We start from the raw sequence: 25,936 nt of genomic DNA, 5'->3' as shown, positions 1-25,936 counted from the left end.
GCGATAAAGTGCTGTCGGATCCGAAAAAATGTGCGAGCGCTTTCTGCCGACAATATATAATGCATTCTACGGTCGACAAAGATAGACGGAGGGCCAACAGACACTCACATAAATACAAATACAGCGCATCACCAATCACCATCACCGCTAAAGAGGTTGAGAACGCCATTGGTCACACTAAACCATCCAAAGCAGTGGGCCCAGACGGCATAGCCGATGCTTAAAAGCCTAGGGAAAGAGGGTTTAAAATATTTAGCGTATGTCTTCAACCTGTCTCTTTCCACCTTTGTCATACCCGAAAAATGGAAAATGGCCAAGGTGGTCCCGCTACTAAAGCCTGGGAAACCAGCTAACATAAGAGAGTCGCATCGTCCGAATTCTCTCCTATCGCCAGTTGCAAAGACGCTTGAAGCCATTTTGCTCCCCTATTTCCAAGCAAATTTGCAGCTAGCCTGTCATCAGCATGGCTTCAGAAAACTCCATAGCACTCCACCGCGCTAAATGCTATTAGCACCCAGATAAATTGCGGTTTAAATCAAAACCCCCATAATAGAACAGTACTCGTAGCGCTAGACCTATCAAAAGCTTTTGATACGGTCAACCATGGCTCGTTACTGCTAGACCTGGAAGGGTCTACCCTTCCCCCATGTCTTAAAAGGTGGACCGCAAATTATCTGGGTGGTTGGCAGGCATCGGTGCAATTTAGAAACGAAACATCAATCAATCAATCAACTTTTGTTTAATTTCTACATATCTAAGCTACCTTCACCACCGGAAGGAGTCACAATCGTTTCCTACGCCGATGACTGCACAATAATGGCCACAGGCCCAGGCCCACAGATCGATGAGCTATGAAATAGAATAAACGGCTACCTCCCTGATCTATCCAGTTTTTTCTTCTCCTCGACCTTATTTACAACATGGACGTCCCAAATGTCGACCATTTTGAACATCCACGTCGATGGCACTACGCTACCGACTGTCCTACACCCCAAAATCTTGGGTGTGACGTTTGATCAGGATCTACATTTTGGTGAGCACGCAGGCGCAATTGTTCCGAGAATTCAGAGCCGTAACAAAATCCTCGAATCCCTCGCAGGCAGTACTTGTGGAAAAGATAAAGAAACGCTCATGACTACATACAAAGCAATTAGCCAGCCGATTACGTGCTACGCGTCACCAATATGGTCGCCAAGCCTAAAAATTACCCACTGGATGAAGCTACAGGCCTACCAAAATACTGCTCTCAGAATCGCCACGGGCTGTCTTCTTATGTCCCCAGAACACCATCTGCATAATGAGGCGAGAATACTCTCCATCAGGGAGAGAAATGAGATGCTGACCAAACAGTTCCTGTTGAATACCCAGAAACCTGAGCATCCCAACAGACATCTGATTGATGAGCCAACACCGCCTAGGGGCTTAAGGAGTCATCTCCGTAAGCATTTTGAGGAAATACGGCACCTGAGAACCCAGCCGTATGAAGCGAAAAAACACAAGCAGGTCCCTGGTGAACTCCACAAACAGGCTTCGGACCTTTATGCCGGGAATTGCCCGGTGAATCCAGTGCTCAAAGAAAAGTATCCAAAACTCGCGGAAGAGGAACGCATACTCCCCAGGGAAACGCGTGTCACTCTTGCTCAACTTCGTTCTGGATACTGTAACAGGTTAAACTCTTACCTATCCAGAATCAACCCCGACATACAAAATGTATGCCCCGCTTGTAATGTGTCCTCACATGGCACCAACCATCTCTTTAATTGTAATGTGGAACCAACGCCTCTAACACCCCTTTCCTTATGGTCCACCCCTGTTGAAACAGCAAGTTTCCTTGGACTCCCATTAGAGGATATTGATGACAATTTGTGATCGGTCGCGGCTGTTAGGTGGGGCGAAGCACTGCTACAACAACAACAACAACAGCTAAGAGACGAAGTTCAGACTCACACATACACACGCATATAGCTAAATAACCAAGTATGCGATACAACTGCGCCATCTTCTTGGAAAGTCTAGACCTAGGAGAAATATGCGAACGAAACAACAGAGAGTATAAAAGCAACGCAAGCTGAGGATAACTAATCTGTTTGATTTAAACACGCTATTAGTTGTGAAGTGAAGTATAATTGTACTACCCCGCAGTAGTCTTATAAAGATCATTTTGCAATATTGAATATTGGAGTTATTTATTCGACACTCCAGCGATTCGAACGTTAGCAGAAGATGTTACAATATTATAGACTATTTTATTAGCTTCAAATTGGCATGTATAATTATCATGCAAATTGTTGTTCTGGCTTTGAGCTCGAATCGAACCTTAAATCCTTTATCAATAGACCGATAAAACAAAAACTATTGTTGGTAAACTGAGAACATGGAAATGTGAAAAAGTAATTTCCAATAAACAAAAATCCAACGTTTGTGAGGACCAAATGATGATATCAAATTTGGCCCATACACTATTATCACGGCTTATCACGGCAACATAAGGCTGAGCGTAGCCAGCAACACGACCACAACACACAGATTATGACTTCATCAAGTCAAGCACACAAATACACAACGCAATAAACTATGCCATACCAACTTCAACAGCAACATCAAACAGCAAGATACCCAAGTCATACGATAACAGCAACTACAGCTTCTACCGACACACGACCGATCGTAACAACACGGTCGCAACATGTCGTCGAACTAACCAAAATCATCAACACATCGTCAATAATAGGACGAACACAGGATGAAAGCAGTCAGTCAGCACGGAGCTGTGGTAGCAAACGGATCTAACCTGAAGAGTGATAGCTCGCAAATAGGTTTTAACCAATGTGAAACATCATCATTCAGATTAGACGTAGACTGAGCCGTACTTGAGTGTTGCTCATTATACGCTTGAGTTTGCGCTCCTTCGTTCCGCCACAGTCGACTGTGACCGTTATATTACAGCGAGTGAACGTGTAAGGTAACCCTTACGGGAAGGGTTGCTTGACCATAAAGTCAGGCAATGCTTACTAAACACAACCAACATTCACGATAAGGGTTATTTGTCAAATGAAAGAAGCCAATTAATTCCGCGCATTTGACCAGAGCCGACGTATAAAATTCGAGTAGCTCGTACGTCTAAAAATATATATATATTTAAGTTTACACCTTCTAATTAAACAAAAGACCATACTGTGTAATAAAGGAAGTGCATCACGCTTTTTATTAAAGACGGTGTTAGAGTATAATTTTTTGTGAGTATAACAAATAGATCAGCAACGTGGCTTTTTCACAAGCGGCTATCGTGTCTCATATTCAACGAGAAGCGTCACAACAGATTAATGGCGACCATCTTGGCCAAGCAAGAAATGGTCGTCTTACATGGCGACCGTGACCATGCCTGCAGAAAAATGGTGGCTCCGAGGACCTGGAAAAATACCCTGCAGCACAAAATTGAAAGACCCTAACAAATTTGCCACAAAAATTAAGTGCGTGGTGGTTGTGATGCGGTGGTGGTTGTTATAAAAAGAAAATACATACAAAAAAAAATTTACATAAAATAAAATAAATTACATAAAGTACTCTATAATTTCAAAATACAAAATCTAACTACAAAAATTATAAAATTTCAAAAAAAAAATACAGTTTCAAAAAAAAAAACCACAAAAAAAAATTACAAAATTTCAAAAAATACAAAAAAAATTATAAAATTATAAAAACCTACGAAAAAAAATTTACAAAATTACAAAAGTATAAAAAAATTACAAAATTCCAAAAAGACTACAAAAAAAAATTTTTTAATAAAATTTCAAAAAATCATAAAATTTCAAAAAACTACAAAAATTTTTATAAAATTTCAATCCTACAAAAATTGCAAAATTTCAAAAAACTATAAAATCTCAAAAACTACACAAAAAATTATAAAATTTCAAAACCTATAAAAAAAAGTTATACAGTTTGAAAGAAAAAACTACAAATAAACATTTTCACACAATTTTAAAGCTACAGAATTACAAAAGTTCCAAATACTACAAAAATATACCAAACTTCGAAAGGAAAAATAAAAAAAAAATTAAAAAAAAAATACGAAAAAAAATACCTGAAATTTCAAAACAAAAAGCCACAAATGGCAAAATGGCTGTACTACGCCATAACGGTGAAACTAAAAACACAACCACCAGTGACGCCTTTAACAAGCACCGTTAATAGCGGTAAAACATCACCGACACGCCATTTACTTATCCTACTCATCATCCTAAAATTCATCAAAATGTTCGAGAAAAATTAGAAGGAAAGAACGATAGGCAAAGAAGCAGAAAAACCATCAGTTAGTAACAGCAGCATTGCGGAAGGCAGCAACGAACAAGAAAACCAACAACAACTTATTCCGGCAAGCAAAGCAGAAAAAGAGCGGTACAGTAGAGTACATTAGTACATACGTATATATGTAACATTTGTTTCTGTATATAAGTAGATATTTTGCTTTTTCTCACTACACATGTATATTATAAACGTAGCAACAATTTTTCGTAATACACATGTAGCAACACAATTTGACACTTCTGCTTATAAACATACTTTTCCTATAGACATTTGTATACTACGCTGGTAGCAACACACTTTTTCTGTTTCAAAACAAAAACATGTTTAACTAAATAAACTAAGAAATTGAATTTTTCAAATTATTATATTGAAATATAAACATTTAAATATCGGAAAAAATTCGAATGTACATTAAACATAGTAATTTTAAATATACGGCCACCACACGCATATATTACTATCTTCTTTCTTTTTCGATCATTAATATGGAACTTGAATTTTTTTTATATGAATTAATCGGGGATTGCCCGTATTGCTTTAAATGTATGAACATTTATTTCAAGCAATTTTTTAATTTTATAATTTATTTAATAATTTGGGAAAAATTTAAACAACGTGACATCAGGACGGACAAGGCGACAGCTGTTTCGATTATACCTTGTAAATCTCTTCAAAGCCTTTTCTCCCGGGAGTGGGAGTCGAACCCGCACTCCTACGATAGTTGAAATGGTTACAAACGCTTTCAGCTACGTCATGCCTTAGTTGTTGTAAAGTTTTTCCCAATTGCCTTCTTTCGCATATATTATCTTCCACACATCCCATACTTCGTATGTAGTTATGTGTTGAAGTTGTGCTTGTTTGTAAAGCGGTTTCATAGAAACTTGGTATTTTGCTGTTTTTGTTCTATTTATAGAACTACAACGAATTAACCAAATGTTGTCTCTTTATATAAATTAATCGGGGATTGCCCGTATTGCTTTAAATGTATGAACATTTATTTCAAGCAATTTTATAATTTATTTAATAATTTGGGAAAAATTTAAACAACGTGACATCAGAACGGACAAGGCGACAGCTGTTTCGATTATACCTTGTAAATCTCTTCAAAGCCTTTTCTCCCGGGAGTGGGAGTCGAACCCGCACTCCTACGATAGTTGAAATGGTTACAAACGCATTCACCTACGTCATGCCTTAGTTGTTGTAAAGTTTTTCCCAATTGCCTTTCGCATATATTATCTTCCACACATCCCATACTTCGTATGTAGTTATATGTTGAAGTTATGCATGTTTGTAAGGCGGTTTCATAGAAACTTGGTATTTTGCTGTTTTTGTTCTATTTATAGAAATACAACGAATTAACTAAATGTTGTCTCTTTATATGAATTAATGGGGGATTGCCCGTATTGCTTTAAATGTATTAACATTTATTTCAAGCAATTTTTTAATTTTATAATTTATTTAATAATTTGGGAAAAATTTAAACAACGTGACATCAGGACGGACAAGGCGACAGCTGTTTCGATTATACCTTGTAAATCTCTTCAAAGCCTTTTCTCCCGGGAGTGGGAGTCGAACCCGCACTCCTACGATAGGTGAATGGTTACAAACGCGTTCAGCTACGTCATGCCTTAGTTGTTGTAAAGTTCTTCCCAATTGCCTTCTTTCGCATATATTATCTTCCACACATCCCATACTTCGTATGTAGTTATGTGTTGAAGTTATGCATGTTTGTAAGGCGGTTTCATAGAAACTTGGTATTTTGTTCTATTTATAGAACTAGATTTTTTTTTATTTAAAATTCGAACAATGCTTCGTAATAAATACAATCGAAAAAATATTTTTTCAAATTTATAAAACCTTTTTGAAATGCAAATTATACATCAATCTTATATGTATAATATCAAAAATTTATCAAATCTTTTTGCCAAAATTTTGCGATAATTATTCAAACCTAATCAATTTTTAAAAATTCTCAATGATTTTAAATATCAATATAGACGGGTTACAGTCAATCAGAGTAATGGTAAAAATTTATTTTTATCGGTGAAAACTTACTCTTTCTCATTTTCGAATTATTTCTTCGGAAATTAAACATATTAGATATTATAAATATTTACATATTTTTCTTAACGAATATAGTGCTTTATATATCGTTGATGCATATGCAACACCACCTATTTACCAACTGCAAAACCTCCCAACTGAAAATGAGATTTGGTAACCCTGCATTCCAGGCATCGAGTTAAATCTATAAAAATAAAAAAAATCGTATTCCAACAGAAAATTCCATAAAAAAAACGGTAAATGCAAAACCGCATGTAAAGTGTGTAGTCAAATTTTATTTGTAAAACCAACCATCATTTAGTTCTGCTCAGCAAGTTGATAAACCAAGTGTCAATACTACGGACAGGGAGTGGGCTAATTTCTTTGTGCTCTTTGCTTTTCAATTTTCTTCAAATTTTAACTTTTTGTGAATATAATATATGTACATACATGGCTTCAAATGAAGGATCTGATATAATTATGGAAAAGTTTTTGAAAGGTAACAAAAAAAGAAATAATGTGCTTTATAGACATATATAATATCAAAGTGTTTGCATGTATGTACATTAAAATATAAATTTAGATGCTTGGGCGACTCCACCAAGTTCTCCTGGAACTTCCTATTCAGAGTTGGAATTGTCCCCGTACACGCATGGGATGCGCATCTCAATAGAGAATGATGAAGAATTTTTAAATTTTCCCAGTATGTTCAATTCTCTTGTTAAGAAAGGTATAACCAAAACCAAAACTATTTGCAAAGAGGCCAGAATATACATAAGAGGAACCTACGCAGTTCAGAAGGTCGCGGGTAAGTAATTCATCGCGTGGTTAGAAAATTCCTCCACCTCCATAAGAAATACACCCGCGAGGTGCTGAATTGCGCTGGATCCTCTTATATTCTAGCCTTTTTGCTATTTGGTTACATGTAAAGAAATGTTGTATGTGTTTCTTCCAGCTACGGCAAGAGCGCAGAGCGACACAGATAACAATGCGGCGGAGTCAAAAAACACAGCAACGATTCTGTCAAAGATGACTGTGATAATCATACTTCCCCCAGCAATGAACACCTTCCAGAAATAAAAATTTTGGAAGAAAACAAAAATAAAAGACGAAAACGGAACACAGACAATTGGAAAATAGAGATCAACAAAAAGAAAAGAATGCTTGGAGAATAGTACATAGGGTTTCGCAAAACACAAAACAAAAGAGTCCAAGATGTGCCACGAATGAAGAGAGTGCTTAATAAGTCAACTTGTGCTAAAGCTTGCAAAAAGAGTAAAACATTTGATTGTAAAAGGTTTAGTGAGCAGCAAAGTGAACACATTTTTGCAAACTTTTGGAAAAACATTAATTGGCAACAAAAACAAAAATATGTTTGCTCGCTGGTTGACGTTCAAAATACAAAAGCAACTAAGCGCAGCAAATTAAAGAAATCAAATTCTTTCGCGTATTTTCTCAAAGATGGTACCGAAAGGCGAAGAGTTTGCAAAAATATGTTTTTATTACCTTAGGACTAAAGGCATGGACTGTACGTTCGTGACTCACTAATACACAGGATTCATGCAGCTCTAAAAAGAAACGCAATTCCACGAAAAATTCCAAAGAAAACTTGTAAACATTTTTTTGGCATCTTTGCCAAAGCTCCCGTCACATTACTGCAGGTCAACATCAAGCAAACTCTATTTAGAGCCAGTCATTGAAACAAAATCACAGTTGTACTCTCTTTATAAGAATAACGCTGTCGAACTTTCTCTACCCGTAGCAAAGAGGATAAATACAATAAGAGCCGTCACTCGTTATTTTTTAGGCATTTACTCGATGTATACTGAGAGGTAGTCGCTACTTTTTTTTGGGCGAGATGTTTATAAATGTCTTCTATACATTTTCGTGGGGTATTTGTGTTTATTTTTCCGACTGTATTTAATTAACTTATTTAATTCTCTTTCCAAAAATCTCAGTTGCACAAGGCGCCTACACGGCATGGATAAATGCGAGACAATTAAAAATGTCCCTCTCATAAAACATTCAGCATAAATTTTTTCAATTTCCAGCGAGATACTCGCCACAAAATAACGAGTGACGGCTCTTATTGTATTTATCCTCTTTGCCCGTAGTCTCAAGATGTTATTTTGATAATATCTTCTCCGAAGAAAATATATCTCTTTTAAACCTAAAAAAGATGAGTGCTATACTTGCATTGCTTTTAAGACCGGAAATATATCCGAAGTGGAATATAAATGTCACATTGACCTCAAAAATTCAGCACGATTAGAAAAAAAGAATGATACCATTCTTGCCAATTCTGGAGAAATTCATTTAATTACCGTTGACCTCAAGGCTGTTAAACTATGCCCAAAATTAAACGCCAGCGCTGCTTATTATAAAACTAAGCTTGCTGTGCATAACTTCACAGCTTACAACTTAGTTACTAAAGAAGTTGTTTGCTATTGGTTTGATGAAACCGCAGCCGACTTAAAGTCTTCAACGTTTGCCAACTTTTATTTGGACTATATATCATCAATACTTCGTAAAGATGTAAAACCTGTGGTGATTTATTCCGATGGTTGCACATATCAGAATCGAAATTCTGTTGTCGTCAATGCACTCCTTAGGCTTGCCATTGAATACAATGTTGACATAACTCAAAAATGTTTAGTAAAGGGGCATACACAGATGGAGGTAAATTCGGTTCACTCTGTAATTGAGCGGAAATTAAAGAATGGGCAAATATATTTACCTAGCCAATATATTTCGGCAACACAGGAATCCAGATGCAATCCGTTTCCATATATCGCACGAGAGTTGGACTACACATTTTTTAAAGACTATGATAATAAAGAATATCAATTATATGAATCCATACGCCCAGGTCGCAAAAAAGGGGATAAATTCGTTTTCGATTTACGTGTCTTGAAATACTCTTCCGATGCATCAATCAATTATAAGTTGTCTTTCGAAAGCATTTTTCTAGAGCTTCCACACCGACCTAAACGTAAATGGAATAAATACAAAAATCTAAATACCAGCACTTACAAGAACTGAAACATGTAATTCCTTCAGACTGTCACTACTTTTATGACAATTTACCTTACAAACAAAAGATACTAAGATTTATGTCTGTAAAGTTAATTATAAAAAGATAAAAAGAAAGAATTTTGTTGTATGCGGGTTGGAAATATTTACGTGTAAAAATAAGAGGAAAATTTATTTGCAAAACCGTCTATAAAAAATAAAACTTACAGAAACACACAATTATGATAAACTTCAGTTCAATACTGGTTTACTGAGGTAAGTTGCACCTATTAAAAGTAGAAAAAAGATTTCAGTCCCAACTTTATAATTAAGATTAAAAGAAAACTCGTTTTTTTCAACTCCTGTAAAATTTGGTTGCGTCAGATAGGTGGTTTTGCAGTTGGTAGATAAAAATAATAAAATAAAACAATTTTGAAAATCATTCGACGAATACAGTGCTCTGATATATTTTTCAAATCCTTTTCTAAAACGATTCAACTAATACAAGTGCTTTTAAATATTTCAAAAATTTCTGTTCAACTAAAACAGGGATGGGCCTATTTTCGGCTCCTAAATCAGTTTCAGTGCCAGCGAGTGCTAGGTGAGACGTTTGCATGTTTTGGGGTGTTAGGGGAGTAAAAAAATACATTGGATACATTTTTTGGCAAGAAATACGAAAACCGGAATAACCATAGACAGGCCCGACGAAAGGGGAGGGGGAATGGTGGAATTCCCCCCGGGCCCGTGGTTTCTCAGAGGGCCCGCGATTTAGAGGTACTAAGAAATTTTTTTTAATTCTGGAGAGTCTTTAGTTGTTCCATGTGCAAATTTTAAGCCGAATTTCAAAAGCAACGAATATTGATAATGATTTTTGCCTGGGCCTGAGGAGACAATAAAAACATCAAACAAAAATGTGTTTCTCATGGGGCCCGCGTTTTAGAGGTACTAAGGCATTTTTTTTAATTCAGGAGAGGCTTTAGTTGTTCCATGGGCAAATTTTAAGCCGAACTTCAAGAGCAACGAATATTGATAATTATTTTTTGCCTGGGCTTGAAGGGACAACAAAAACATCAAACACAAATGTGTTTCTCAGGGGGCCCGCGATTTGGAGGTACTAAGGAATTTTTTTTTTAATTCAGGAGAGTCTTTAGTTGTTCCATGTGCAAATTTTAAGCCGAATTTCAAAGGCAACGAATATTGATAATGATTTTTCGCCTGGGCCTGAGGAGACAAGAAAAACATCAAACAAAAATGTATGTTTACATGAATCCGAAATCGTAAAATTTTCGTGGTGACACTGATGAAGGTTCATCTTCAAAAAGTATTCCAACAATACCACCAACTCTGTATCAAAGTTCAGATTATTTAAACGGCTTCGACATCGGTACCGTGAATAATGAGTTTTTGCGATCTGAAGAAGTCAACGAAATAATTCGTCGAGGTCATCAAAAGTGTCCTGTTATTTTTCCACGTGATTGTCATGACGAGTCATTTCCTACCTCGTTGTTAAACAGAATATTGCCAAATGGGGAGAAAGTGGAGCGTGACTGGTTAGTGTGGAGTGCCAGTAGCAATGCTTTTTATTGCCTACCATGTCGTCTGTTAAGCACCAATACTTTAATCGACCTAAAATTTGTTGTGTGGATAATCGAAATTCCAGGTATGGGAGAAGCTATACTATAAACTGCCATGACACGAAAATACTCAAGATCACATTAAATGTTACATTCAATGGCGATTTTTACAAAATCTAATTCAAAAGGAGGCTACAATTGATGCACTTACAGCTAATCACTGAAATTCAGAAGTGGAAAGAAATTTTGTGTAGAATTTTGGACACTATTTTATTTTTGGGTAAAAGAGGTGTAGCTTTCAAAGGCGAAGGTATATATCTTGGTGAACGAAACGATGGACATTTTTTTGGGCATCTAAGATCTCATAAGCCATTATGATCCGATACTTAGGGATCATTTGGAGAAAGTTAGGATTTCACAACAGCAGCACAAACGTTTACAAGTTCACTATCTTTCTCCAGACATTCAGAAAGAGTGTATAGAAATTTTTGCAAAGCACGTGAGGGAAACTATATTAGATCAAGACTAGAAAGCCAAGTATTTTGCTATTATCGTTGATGCTAGGCATGATGATAGTCACGTTGACTACGTTCATTTTGAGCTAACTCAATATCAGTTCGAAAGCAACAAATTTTACAATTCAAGAACGGTTTTTGGCTTTCGTGAATTGTAACCAAAAAACTGATCTCAACTAGGTTCAAAATACTGACTACCATTAATGAAAGAAACGTAGTCATCCAAGCTAGAGACGTCACCATAGATGTTGAGGTCCGACATCTATATGCCTTATTGGCTGATTTGAAGTTGATCAGGATCCAATGGGAAACAATTTTAAACGAAAGCAAAACAGTTGTTATTCAATTGAACATCTCGCCAAAGTTTCCGGACATTCGAAAGAGAAAACCCAAAAGACGTTCTGAAGATAATTTAAATGAGATGATTACGGATGATTCAGAGTCTGATTTCAAAAACAATACATTCCTGGTGAGCGTTGATTCGGTAATCATTGGCATTACTGAATGATTTGCAGCTATGAGAAATTTGAGCGAGACGTTTTCTTTTTTGTGACAATTTGAAGACATGGATGAAACTAAGGTTCGGGCGAGCGCATCAAAATTTGTCGAAAAATACAAGTCGGACATTTCTCAAAGCTTAGAATGCGAAATAATTCACTTGAAACACATTTACGAAGCAAATTTTGATAAAGGTCTGTCACCATTGGAATTGCTAAATGCCATCTAAATAAATAAAAATAAATGTACGGCGCGATATCCTCCGAAGAGATCTAAGGCGGAGCTTCTCTGCGTCGTGTTCCTCTTGATTTTCCCTACAAATTGGCCGAACGGGACCTACATGTTTTATGCCGACTCCGTACGGCATCTGCAAGGCAGATGAGCTTTCACTGAGAGCTTTTCATGGCAGAAATACACCCGGAGCGCTTGCCAAACACTTGGTGGATTTTTTTATAAGGGGTCCGTAAATTTTTTAGTCCCGGTCCCGGATTTTCTCTCTACGGCCCTGACCATAGACAAAATCGACTTTATGTTAAGCAGCGCATTATTGACATTCATTTCGCCTTCACATACATTTAATTATATGAAAGCCGATTCATTTTGCAATATATACGTAAAAGTATTTAAAAAATTATTTTTAAAGTAGTAGCATTAGAGGAAGTAGTAGTAGAAAAACGTACTAATGCACGTTTCGTATACAATCGTGGGAAAACGAAACCCTTTTCAGACTTGTTTGCAGTGTTGCCGTGAGCCTAGAAAGAAATGTATCAGTTTATAAATAAAAAAAGGTACCAATCGCATAAACAACGACTAATTTTACCAGTTTTATTATAAACATAACTGCTTTCATTTAAGAATTCATGAGCTTAACATCGGCTTATAATAATTGAATTTCAATTATTATGTTTTTCTAAGAGAAACTGAAAAGAAAGAAACATTTACTGGCATATTGCGATGGACCCATTTCGAAAACCGCCAACGTAATCATCTTCAGGCAATTTTGTAATGTTATCAAAGGTTTCACGGATTCGAACCGTGAATCACTGCTTTCATTTATAAATTTCAAATTATGGAGGAATTTTAAAATTTCTTCAGCTCACATACATATATCGTTAAATCCACACTGCAAAAATTGCTGGAGCATGTGTTGCATGTGTGTTTAATTTACGGCGACCATTTTTCTAATTTGTTAATGATTTGAATCATAAAGGAACTTTTAAAATTACAACTAAAAATTCAGTTCGAGTTGTGAATCACAAAAGCGACATTACATATTTGTGGCCTTTAGTGCGAGCGAAGCCGCCGGTATGGGCAAAAGGCTCATACGAGCTGTTTTGCCCATCGCTGAACTAAAGAAATACCATTTATTCAATGAATACAGTGCCATCCAAATATTTCAACAACTCCTTCGAAGTATCACACGAAAACAGTGTCTTTCAAATATTTCAACATCCCTTTGCATTTACGGTTCTTTTCAACCTATGCATCAAATACAGTGTTTTTCAAATACTCCAACAGTTTCTTTGCATTATTAAACGAATACAGTGCGGCGGTTAAATATTTCAACATTCCTTTGCATTTACAATTTCTTCATACAACGAATACAGTGATTTTTGAATATGTGAATCAAATCATCTTCTTTTTACTAATTAACTCATCGATTTTAAATATTTCAAATCTTTTCTGATTTACAAAAATTTTTTTAATCGCATACCAAAATTACAGAGTGAATGAATAGTTTCAACTTCATTTTTGTAAAACAGTGCGTACAGCGTTAACAACTTTTACTGCTACGGAGGTAAGCATTTTTAATAAATGTATTAAAGTTTTCTTTCGACAACAAGCAATGTCAAATGTCAGATTTGATTCCAATTTCAAAGATTTACGTTCTAATTTCACTGAAGTTATCAAACGAGTTTAAATAACCGATCTCTCTCAGCGAAAAAGTCAATAGAATATGAAGATGCTTTAATTAAAAGCTATAACGAAATTATAAAACAAGTAAATTCATATTTTGAAACTCGAGATAAGCCTAGTTCAATAATCGAAAGTTTGTCACGTGCAGAGAACAACTCACTAAATGTTTTTCTAGAATTAACTGTAACATAAAAATACCCAAAGATCTTTTTGAATTAATACAAGAAAGCGAATCATGCTCTGATTTTGACACTGAGGAAGAATTCTCTGACGCACCGACAACTTTAGCATACAAAGCTAGTATTATTAAAAAAAAGTACCGTATCTTTTCTTGAGGATTTCGCTGGATTTACCAATTCAGTTATCATTAATAAATTAGAAACAATTAGCGAAGAACAACCAACAATGGCGACTGCAGAACAAAAGAAAACTTTTATTACTATGTGTGCCTTTATAATCAGAGAAAACTACAGCGGCGGTCCGCTTTCACTTGCATCCTTTATAGATAAAATAATTTTGATAGAAGATTTGATGGAAGAAAATTTGACAAATACTTTCATTTCGTTTATAAAATCCAAGTTAGAAGGAAAAGCGCGTGAGGCAATTCCAAATGAAGTAATAACAATTCAACAAATAAAAGATGCGTTAAAAGGTAGAATAAAACCTGACAACTTGAAATTTGTTGCAGGAAAAATTGCATATTTAATACTGAATTCGCCAAACGTGTTGAGGAACTTTCCGATGCTTTAGAACGATCATTAGGTATAGAAGGAATGATGCAGGGAAAAGCGCACGAGATGGCAGTCGAACAAACCGTCAACGTTTGTCGGCTTAACACTCGCTCAGACCTAGTAAAATCAATTTTAGCGTCAACTACGTTTACTGATTCTAAGGATGTAGTTGCGAAAATGATCGTAGAACAAAATAACCAAGCAAGTGAAAGGCAAGTATTAGCGTTTAGATCGCGTTATAATAGGCAAAATAGTAGTTTTCGAGGTAACTTCAGAGGAAGTCAGTATAATAGGAACAACTTTTCGAGGTACAACAACAATTTTAGCAGGAGCAACAATAACAATTATAGGCACAATAACAACAATAATTATGGATCGCGAGGTAATGGTAACTTTCGTAATAATAATAACAGACCCGCAAACCGAAACAATAGTAACAACAACAATAACAACAACAATCGACGTTCAAATACCACAAATAACTCTAGTGTTCGGACTTCACACGCCAACGGCACTCAGAAGCGAACACTGGGGGACCGGAATCTGAATTAAATAACATTTTTCAAAATAAATCAATTTATTGTCTAAACCTGAACTACTCAGATTTTATCGAATTGAATTGTAATGACTCTTTTAAAACATGCACTTTCTTAGTAGATACACAGGCTGATATCTCACTTATAAAACTTTCAAGTTTAAAACAAAATATTTCTATAAATAACGACAATATCTTAAATATAACGGGTGTTACGACAGATACAATTTCAACTTTGGGTACCATAAAAACAGAACTTTTCTATTCAAATTTTTCAATTCCACATACTCTAAGTGTAGTAGATGACAAATTCAACATACCGTCAGATGGTATTTTAGGCAAAGACTTTTTGAAAAAATACAATTGCATAATAGACTATGCAAACGAGAGTATAACAACTGGCATTGGCAAAAATATTCATAAAATTTCAATTTTACATAATACAACTGATAACACCTTGATAATCCCTCCTAGATGCGAAGTTTATCGCTTATTTGTTGGGAGATATTGAATAAAACACTTGTGTATTCTTCGGCGATTTGTTGTATTAAGGGAAGAGTACAAAATTTATTTCAATGACATTACACGATAGAGATGAGCATATAACAGTGTTGTGCAAACCCATCTCTAGCTGATATAGACGAGTGACAGTGTTGCGTAAACTAAACTAACTTCAACACCCTCACTTGGTGAATTGACAAATGTATTAAATTAATATACTAATTCAATTTATGAAAGAATATTCATCAAAGTATTAAATCCAAATATGTATGTAATAAATATTTCAATTTACAATAGAATATCTTTAATGAATATATTTCATATGAAATTTGTAAGTTCAGCATAATCCGCAAAGTTTGACGCATAAAGAGTGTTTGTCCTTTGGTACTGCTTTGGTTAAGTTATCAGCTGCCATTTCTTCGGAGGGAATGTATGGAATCATGTCTCTGATATGATGATGCCTAACGTTAATGTGCTCCGTCCGATTCCTAAAATTGTCGGATTCAGCTAATACAATTGAGCTTTGGTTGTCGCAATTTAAGGGAATAGCCTTCTGAGGCATGGGATCGATTTCATTAACAAATTGTTTCAACCACATAGCTTCCCTCACTGCAGCTGACATTGCCAAATACTCTGTCTCAGTTGTCGATAACGCCACTGTTGGTTGACGCTTGCTGTTCCAGGTAATTGCCGCGTTGGACCACTTGAACACGCAACCACTGCATGATCGTCGGTTATCAACATCTGATGCATAGTCTGCATCACAAAAGCCTGAGATGCCATCGTCGATTTGTTTTATATATCGTAGTTTTAAATGTATGCTCCCTTTTAGGTATCAAAATATACGTTTCACCGCCGACCAGTGAGATGAATTGTAGTTCACGTTGAATCAGCTCACGTCGTTGACTGCAAAGGCGATATCGGGGCGAGTGCCTTGTGTTAAATATAGCAAACAACCCACTGCTTCTTGGTACGGGATACGATTAAGATCTTTGAGTGGGTCTGTGTTTGATCAAAGATTTTTAGATAGCTTAACATTCGGATCACTTGGCGTAGATATCGGCTTACAGTTATCCATATGAAAACGCTCGAGTATTTCATTGATATAATTCGACTGATCTAATTCTATAAGATCTTTTGTTTGATTTATTCGAATACCTAAACAATGCGTAGCTGATCCCATGTCTTTCATCTTAAAACATGTACTAAGTGCTGATTTCAATTTGACTAGCACCGTCGGATCACTCCCAAATATTAATATATCGCCCACATATATTGTTAAGATGAGATTTAGTTCTGTATTAAAAAATACACATGGGTCAAGTTTCGACTGAATCAATCCGAAGGACTTTAAAGCTGTAATTAGCTTATGATTTCACTGCCTACCAGCCTGTTTCAAACCATACATGGCTCTATTCAACTTGCCCACTTTATAAGTACCATCGCTAAAACCTTCTGGTTGCTCGATATATATTTCTTCTGCTAAATCTCCTTGAAGAAATGCGGATACAGCGTCCATTTCATTTATAAATTTCAAATTATGGAGGGATTTTCAAATTTCTACAGCACACATACATATATCGTTAAATCCACACTGCAAAAATTGTTGGAGCATGTGTGTTTAATTTACGGCGACCATTTTTCTAATTTCTTTATGATTTGAATCATAAAGGAACTTTTAAAATTACAACTAAAAATTGAGTTCGAGTTGTGAATCACAAAAGCGACATTACATAATTGTGGCCTTTAGTGCGAGCGAAGCCGCCGGTAAAGGCTAGTTTATCCCAAAACGCTTAATAATTTGAACATAATAAGAGCGGTGGCAGCTCTGTTTTCCACATACTCTCTCTTTATCAATCTTATGTGTGTTTGTATATTATTATATTCCTGTGTTCTTCGTCCCACATACCTGCACTTGATCGTCCCTCACCTAGCACCTAAATGTGCAAAGCGTGCCTGTATGAGCAAAAGGCTCATACGAGCTGTTTTGCCCATCGCTGAACTAAAGAAATACCATTTATTCACTGAATACAGTGCCATCCAAATATTTCAACAATTCCTTCGAAGTATCACACGAAAACAGTATCTTTCAAATATTTCAACATCCCTTTGCATTTACGGTTCTTTTCAACCTATGCATCAAATACAGTATTTTTCAAATACTCCAACAGTTTCTTTGCATTATTAAACGAATAAAGTGCGGCGGTTAAATATTTCAACATTCCTTTGCATTTACAATTTCTTCATACAACGAATAAACTGCCTTTTGAATATGTGAATCAAATCATCTTCTTTACCATTTACCAATTAACTCATCGATTTTAAATATTTCAAATCTTTTCTGATTTACAAAAATTTGTTTAATTGCATACCAAAATTACTGAGTGAATGAATAGTGTAACGAATTTACTTGCAAATCCTCTTATTTGCCCTTTTTTTAGGTTCGTATCGCTAAACTGCTGAATAAATAACTCCAATATTGAATAATGGAAAAATGGCCTTTATTAAAATACTTCACAATAACACTCAAACTGTGCAAGGAATAGCTTAATAACCAAACTGATAGCTTAAATGAAACTGACTTTCAAAATAATACTGCTATTGCTCGCTAGGTATCGTCTTAGTCGTAACTGCTTGACAACTCAAATCAAACTGAATTCCAGCGCCTCTACAATTGTCGCCTTTTATAAGCTTTTATTTAGTTTCACTTTTGTTGTCTGTAATGGAATCTTGCAAGTTAAATTTGATACACTTCCCGGTGTCCGATTGAGCTGAAATTTTGCACACATATATAACTCCGATGACAATGCAATATTACTTTGTTAGAATTCGATAAATTAATCGATAACACAGTTATCGGTAAAAATTTGTATTTACTTTGGCATAACAGCCTAAGTCCCATACAAACCCGCCGGTACCTATCCGTGGATTGTGATATTTGGACGTGGTGAATCACGCGTGTCACGCGTGGTGAATCTCAACGCTTGCGGAAAGCGGAGACACAACCCTCTGCTGTATTTCTGTGTATAACCAACATAGCTGAATTTTTAAGGCTGTTTAACTCTGTAATCTTTTCTGTAATTTATTTTGCTTTTGGAAAAATTACCTATTTGAAAAAAGCTGGCTGAAAAATATTGGCATAACAACTTAAGTTAAATCAAGAATGGAAAATCTTGGAAAATTTGAGCAGATGTGGCAATTTCGCGCGTCCGTTGAACGAAATATTGTCAATCTGCTGATCATCGCTAGGAAATTAGCGACATTCCATCAACTAAGCAGCACTTTAGCAATACTACTATTATTATTTGGCCGCTCAAACACACACATATTAATTGTGCATTAAATCTAAAATATACAAATACACCATAATAATTTACACGGCCAAAGCCATAATAATTTACCCTACTAAAAATAAAAAAAATTCATATTTAAATTAAATTTAAGAAAAAGGCTTTTCTAAGAACAAGCTTCTATTACTTGTTAATGAAACGAACTAAAAAGTAAAAAATAAAATTAAAGAAAAAAAAACTTTTTTAAAAATAAGCTTTTATTATTTTGGTTAATAATATTAACTAAAAAGTAAACAATAAATTGACTCTAAAGAAATATAACACTTTATAAGTTCATTGTAAGCTTAAACGATAATTAGGTTTTTTCGTCTGCGACAAAAAAATTCTATATTGTACATAATTATATATTTTTAACATTAAAACTTTACACCTAAATTATTAAAGCTTACAGTTTATATCACAGTCCTAATTGACACTTTCTTAGTTGTTCCTTGTCCCATTCTTCCGTACACGTTATAGTCATTAGCCGGACATCTATAATGTCTTCTTTAGCCTCGGCCTTTGAACAGTGCTTGCATTCCAAACTACATGGTCTTCGTGACATTGCATCGGCATTTCCATGGGTACTACCTTTTCGATGCTTAATGGAAAAGTCATAGCTTTGTAGTCGCTCGATCCACCGTGCCAATTTTCCTTCCGGATTACGGAACTGTAGAAGCCATTTCAACACTGCGTGATCTGTCCTGACACGGAATCGCTGGCCGTAGAGGTATTTGTGAAAATGTTTAATGTACTCTACCAATGCCAACAGCTCTCTCCGCGTAACACAGTAGTTCCTCTCTGGTTTTCCAATCGAACGGCTGTAATATGCAACTACCTTTTCCTGTCCATCGACCAGTTGTGATAAAACGCCTCCTATAGCATATCCACTCGCATCTGTATCTAGAATAAATGTTGCTCCTGGAATCGGATATGCTAACATTGGCGCAGTGCACAAACGCTCCTTCAATGTTTGGAAAGCCACTTCTTGCTCCTTCTTCCATTCAAAAGCTTTGTTTTTTCTTGTAAGCTCATGGAGGCTATGGGCTACGCTGGAAAAATTTGGTACAAATCGGCGGTAATATGTGCACAGCCCAAGGAAGCTTCTCAATTCATGAAGGTTCTGTGGTCTTGGCCAATCCTTTACAGCCTCTATTTTTTCATTCGCAGTGCAGATGCCCTCTGTCGTTACCTTGTGACCCAAATAATTGACTTCTTTTTTAAACAGCGCACACTTTTTGGGACTTAACTTCAGACCAGCGCCAGCTATTCTCTGCAAAACTTCCTCCAAGTTCTTAATATGTTCATCAAAGTTCTTGCCCAATACGATGATGTCGTCCAGGTACACCAAGCATGTTTTCCAATGTAGTCCTTTCAGTACCTGGTCCATGAGTCTCAAAAGTAGCTGGTGCATTACAAAGTCCAAAAGGCATCACTGTAAATTGCCACAGACCATCACCGACACTGAATGCTGTTTTCTCTTTATCTTCCTCCTTCACCTCAACTTGCCAATAGCCGCTTTTCAAGTCCAGTGTGAAAAACCATTTCGTACCAGATAGCGAGTCCAGAGTGTCAATTCTTGGCAATGGATAGCTATCCTTTTTCGTAACGTCATTCAACTTCCGGTAGTCCACGCAAAACCTCATTTTTCCATCCTTCTTTACAAGTACTACCGGTGAGCTCCAGGGACTAGCTGATGGTTCGATGACGCCGCTGTCGCTCATTTCTTGTATAATTTGACTCGCAACTTCCCGCTTAGCCAGTGGAACACTACGTGGAGCTTGACGTATCGGCCTCGCGTCTCCAGTGTCAATTTGATGTTTCACAACATTGGTGCGGCCTGGTTTGGAACCATCCTGGTCAAATATGTTTGCCCCTCCGTCCATGCCGTGATGTCATTTGAAAGATCAGTGTTACTAGATGAAACGTGTTCCTGGAGCTGTTCACAGTTAATAATTACTTCAACCTCTTGGCATCTTCCCAAAATAGCTCCTTTGGTCAGTTTGAGTGGTGACTTGAACTCATTGAGTACTCTTACCGGAATACGTCCATCTTGTTTTGTCATAGCCAGGGTTTTTCCTACAAGTATGTTCGGTGCTGATTTGTTTGCTGCTTCGACAACCCACAATTTGTTTATCCCACAATCTCCATCAACCTTTGCCCAGATGACTGCTTCGGATTTTGGTGGTATTTGCTGACTCTCTTCCACCAGTACTCGTTTACTGCTGTAGCCTCTCTCATAGTCGTGCCTGAAGCTCGAGTTTTATGGCGGTTGTATTCAATCCGCTAGAATTTATTCAACAATTCCTCTTCTGACACCAATTGTAACGAATTCACTTGCAAATCCTCTTATTTGCCCTTTTGCTGGGTTCGTATCGCTAAACTGTTGAATAAATAACTCCAATATTGAATAATGGAAAAATGGCCTTTATTAAAATACTTCACAATAACACTCAAACTGTGCAACGAATAGCTTAATAACCAAACTGATAGCTTAAATGAAACTGACTTTCAAAATAATACTGCTATTACTCGCTAGATATCGTCTTAGTCGTAACTGCTTGACAACTCAAATCAAACTGAATTCCAGCGCCTCTACAATTGACGCCTTTTATACTCTTTGATTTCAACCTTCACATCTTCTAGGCGCTTCCAGAATCTACTAGTCCTGCAGCTCTCAAACTTCTCAGCTGTAACTACAATTGCACAATTTTATACATCTTCTAGGCGCTTCCAGAATCTACTAGTCCAGCAGCTCTCAAACTTCTCAGCTGTAACTACAATTGCAGAATTTTATAGTTTTTCTCATTGCATACTTATAGGAGTATCTCAGATATATGCATGAGTTTGTGCATTGACTCTCCGCTGCTCGTATACGTACATGGTACATATGTGTAGACGCAATTATTGTTTCGTTTATGTAGATACATAATGATTGATCTATGGATGTGAATTCACGTCACTGCTTAGCATCGGCTTAGAGATGGCAGCACTCCTTAGTTTTGCTAATATTCGTAACAATAGTTTCAACTTCATTTTTGTATAAACAGTGCGTACAGCGTTAACAACTTTTACTGCTACGGAGGTAAGCATTTTTAATAAATGTATTAAAGTTTTCCTTCGACAACAAGCAATGTCAAATGTCAGATTTGATTCCAATTTCAAAGATTTACGTTCTAATTTCACTAAAGTTATCAAACGAGTTTTAAATAACCGATCTATCTCAGCGAAAAAGTCAATAGAATATGAAAATGCTTTAATTAAAAGCTATAACGAAATCATAAAACAAGTAAATTCATATTTTGAAACTCGAGATAAGCCTAGATCAATAATCGAAAGTTTGTCAAGTGCAGAGAACAACTCACTAAATGTTTTTCTAGAATTAACTGTAACATACAAATACCCAAAGATCTTTTTTAATTAATACAAGAAAGCGAATCATGCTCTGATTTTGACACTGAGGAAGAATTCTCTGACGCACCGAAAACTTCAGCATACAAAGCTAGTATTATTAAAAAAAGTACCGTATCTTTTCTTGAGGATTTACCAATTCAGTTATCATTAATAAATTAGAAACAATTAGCGAAGAACAACCAACAATGGCGACTGCAGAACAAAAGAAAACTTTTATTACTATGTGTGCCTTTATAATCAGAGAAAACTACAGCGGCGGTCCGCTTTCACTTGCATCCTTTATAGATAAAATAATTTTGATAGAAGATTTGATGGAAGAAAATTTGACAAATACTTTCATTTCGTTTATAAAATCCAAGTTAGAAGGAAAAGCGCGTGAGGCAATTCCAAATGAAGTAATAACAATTCAACAAATAAAAGATGTGTTAAAAGGTAGAATAAAACCTGACAACTTGAAATTTGTTGCAGGAAAAATTGCATATTTAATACTGAATTCGCCAAACGTGTTGAGGAACTTTCCGATGCTTTAGAACGATCATTAGGTATAGAAGGAATGACGCAGGGAAAAGCGCACGAGATGGCAGTCGAACAAACCGTCAACGTTTGTCGGCTTAACACTCGCTCAGACCTAGTAAAATCAATTTTAGCGTCAACTACGTTTACTGATTCTAAGGATGTAGTTGCGAAAATGATCGTAGAACAAAATAACCAAGCAAGTGAAAGGCAGGTATTAGCGTTTAGATCGCGTTATAATAGGCAAAATAGTAGTTTTCGAGGTAACTTCAGAGGAAGTCAGTATAATAGGAACAATTTTTCGAGGTACAACAACAATTTTAGCAGGAGCAACAATAACAATTATAGGCACAATAACAACAATAATTATGGCTCGCGAGGTAATGGTAATTTTCGTAATAATAATAACAGACCCGCAAACCGAAACAATAGTAACAACAATAACAACAACAAGCGACGTTCAAATACCCCAAATAACCTAGTGTTCGGACTTTAAACGCCAAACGGCCCTCAGAAGCGAACACTGGGGGACCGGAATCTGGATTAAATAACGTTTTTCAAAATAAATCAATTTATTGTCTAAACCTAAACTACTCAGATTTTATCGAATTGAATTGTAATGACTCTTTTAAAACATGCACTTTCTTAGTGGATACACAGGCTGATATTTCGCTTATAAAACTTTCAAGTTTAAAACAAAATATTTCTATAAATAACGACAATATCTTAAATATAATGGGTGTTACGACAGATACAGTTTCAACTTTGGGTACCATAAAAACAGAACTTTTCTATTCAAATTTTTCAATTCCACATACTCTAAATGTAGTAGATGACAAATTCAACATACCGTCAGATGGTATTTTAGGCAAAGCCTTTTTGAAAAAATACAATTGCATAATATACTATGCAAACGAGAGCATAACAATTGGCATTGGCAAAAATATTCATAAAATTTCAATTTTACATAATACAACTGATAACACCTTGATAATCCCTCCTAGATGCGAAGTTTATCGCTTATTTGTTGGGAGATATTGAATAAAACACTTGTGTATTCTTCGGCGATTTGTTGTATTAAGGGAAGAGTACAAAATTTATTTCAATAACATTACAAGATAGAGATGAGCATGTGACATTGTTGTGCAAAACCATCTCTAGCAGATATAGACGAGTGACAGTGTTGCGTAAACTAAACTAACTTCAACACCCTCACTTGGTGAATTGACAAATGTATTAAATTAATATACTAATTCAATTTATGAAAGAATATTCATCAAAGTATTAAATCCAAAAATTCACAATATGTATGTAATAAATATTTCAATTTACAATAGAATATCTTTAATGAATATATTTCATATGAAATTTGTAAGTTCAGCATAATCCGTAAAGTTTGACGCATAAAGAGTGTTTGTCCTTTGGTACTGCTTTGGTTAAGTTATCAGCTGCCATTTCTTCGGACGGAATGTAGTTTATTTTAATTACACCTTCATGAATCATGTCTCGGATATGATGATGCCTAACGTCCGATTCCTAAAATTTTCGTATTCAGCTAATTCAATTGAGCTTTGGTTGTCGCAATTTAAGGGAATAGCCTTCTGAGGCATGGGATCGATTTCATTAACAAATTGCTTCAACCACATAGCTTCCCCCACTGCAGCGGACATTGCCAAATACTCTGCATAGTCTGCATCACAAAAGCCTGAGATGCCATCGTCGATTTGTTTGATATATCGTAGTTTTAAATGTATGCTCCCTTTTAGGTATCGAAATATACGTTTCACCGCCGACCAGTGAGATGAATTGTAGCACGCTTTGAATCGGCTCACGTCGTTGACTGCTAAGGCGATATCGGGGCGAGTGCCTTGTGTTAAATATAGCAAACAACCCACTGCTTCTTGGTTCGGGATGCGATTAAGATCTTTGATTGAGTCTGTGTTTGGTCCAAGATTTTTAGATAGCTTAACATTCGGATCACTTGGCGTAGGTATCGGCTTACAGTTATCCATATGAAAACGCTCGAGTATTTCATTGATATAATTCGACTAATCTAATTCTATAAAATCTTTTGATTTATTCGAATACCTAAACAATGCGTAGCTTATCCCATGTCTTTCATCTTAAAACATGTACTAAGTGCTGATTTCAATTTGACTAGCACTCCAAAATATTAATATATCGTCCACATATATTGCTAACATGAGATTTAGTTCTGTATTAAAAAATACACATGGGTCAAGTTTCGACTGAATCAATCCGAAGGACTTTAAAGCTGTAATTAGCTTATGATTGCACTGCCTACCAGCCTGTTTCAAACCATACATGGCTCTATTCAACTTGCCCATTTTACTAGTACCATCGTTAAAACCTGGTTGCTCGATATATATTTCTTCTGCTAAATCTCCTTGAAGAAACGCGGATACAGCGTCCATTTCATTTATAAATTTCAAATTATGGAGGAATTTTCAAATTTCTTCAGCTCACATACATATATCGTTAAATCCACACTGCCAAAATTGTTGGAGCATGTGTGTTTAATTTACGGCGACCATTTTTCTAATTTCTTTATGATTTGAATCATAAAGGAACTTTTAAAATTACAACTAAAAATTGAGTTCGAGTTGTGAATCACAAAAGCGACATTACATATTTGTGGCCTTTAGTGCGAGCGAAGCCGCCGGTAAAGGCTAGTTTATCCCAAAACGCTTAATAATTTGAACATAATAAGAGCGGTGGCAGCTCTGTTTTCCACATACTCTCTCTTTATCAATCTTATGTGTGTTTGTATATTATTATATTCCTGTGTTCTTCGCCCCACATACCTGCACTTGATCGTCCCTCACCTAGCACCTAAATGTGCAAAGCGTGCCTGTATGAGCAAAAGGCTCATACGAGCTGTTTTGCCCATCGCTGAACTAAAGAAATACCATTTATTCAATGAATACAGTGCCATCCAAATATTTCAACAATTCCTTCGAAGTATCACACGAAAACAGTGTCTTTCAAATATTTCAACATCCCTTTGCATTTACGGTTCTTTTCAACC

This window comes from Eurosta solidaginis, chromosome 3 (genome assembly GCF_040869045.1).
Source record: "Eurosta solidaginis isolate ZX-2024a chromosome 3, ASM4086904v1, whole genome shotgun sequence".
NCBI classification, from domain to species: Eukaryota; Metazoa; Arthropoda; class Insecta; order Diptera; family Tephritidae; genus Eurosta; species Eurosta solidaginis.
Note: the sequence above shows the minus strand (reverse complement) of the source record.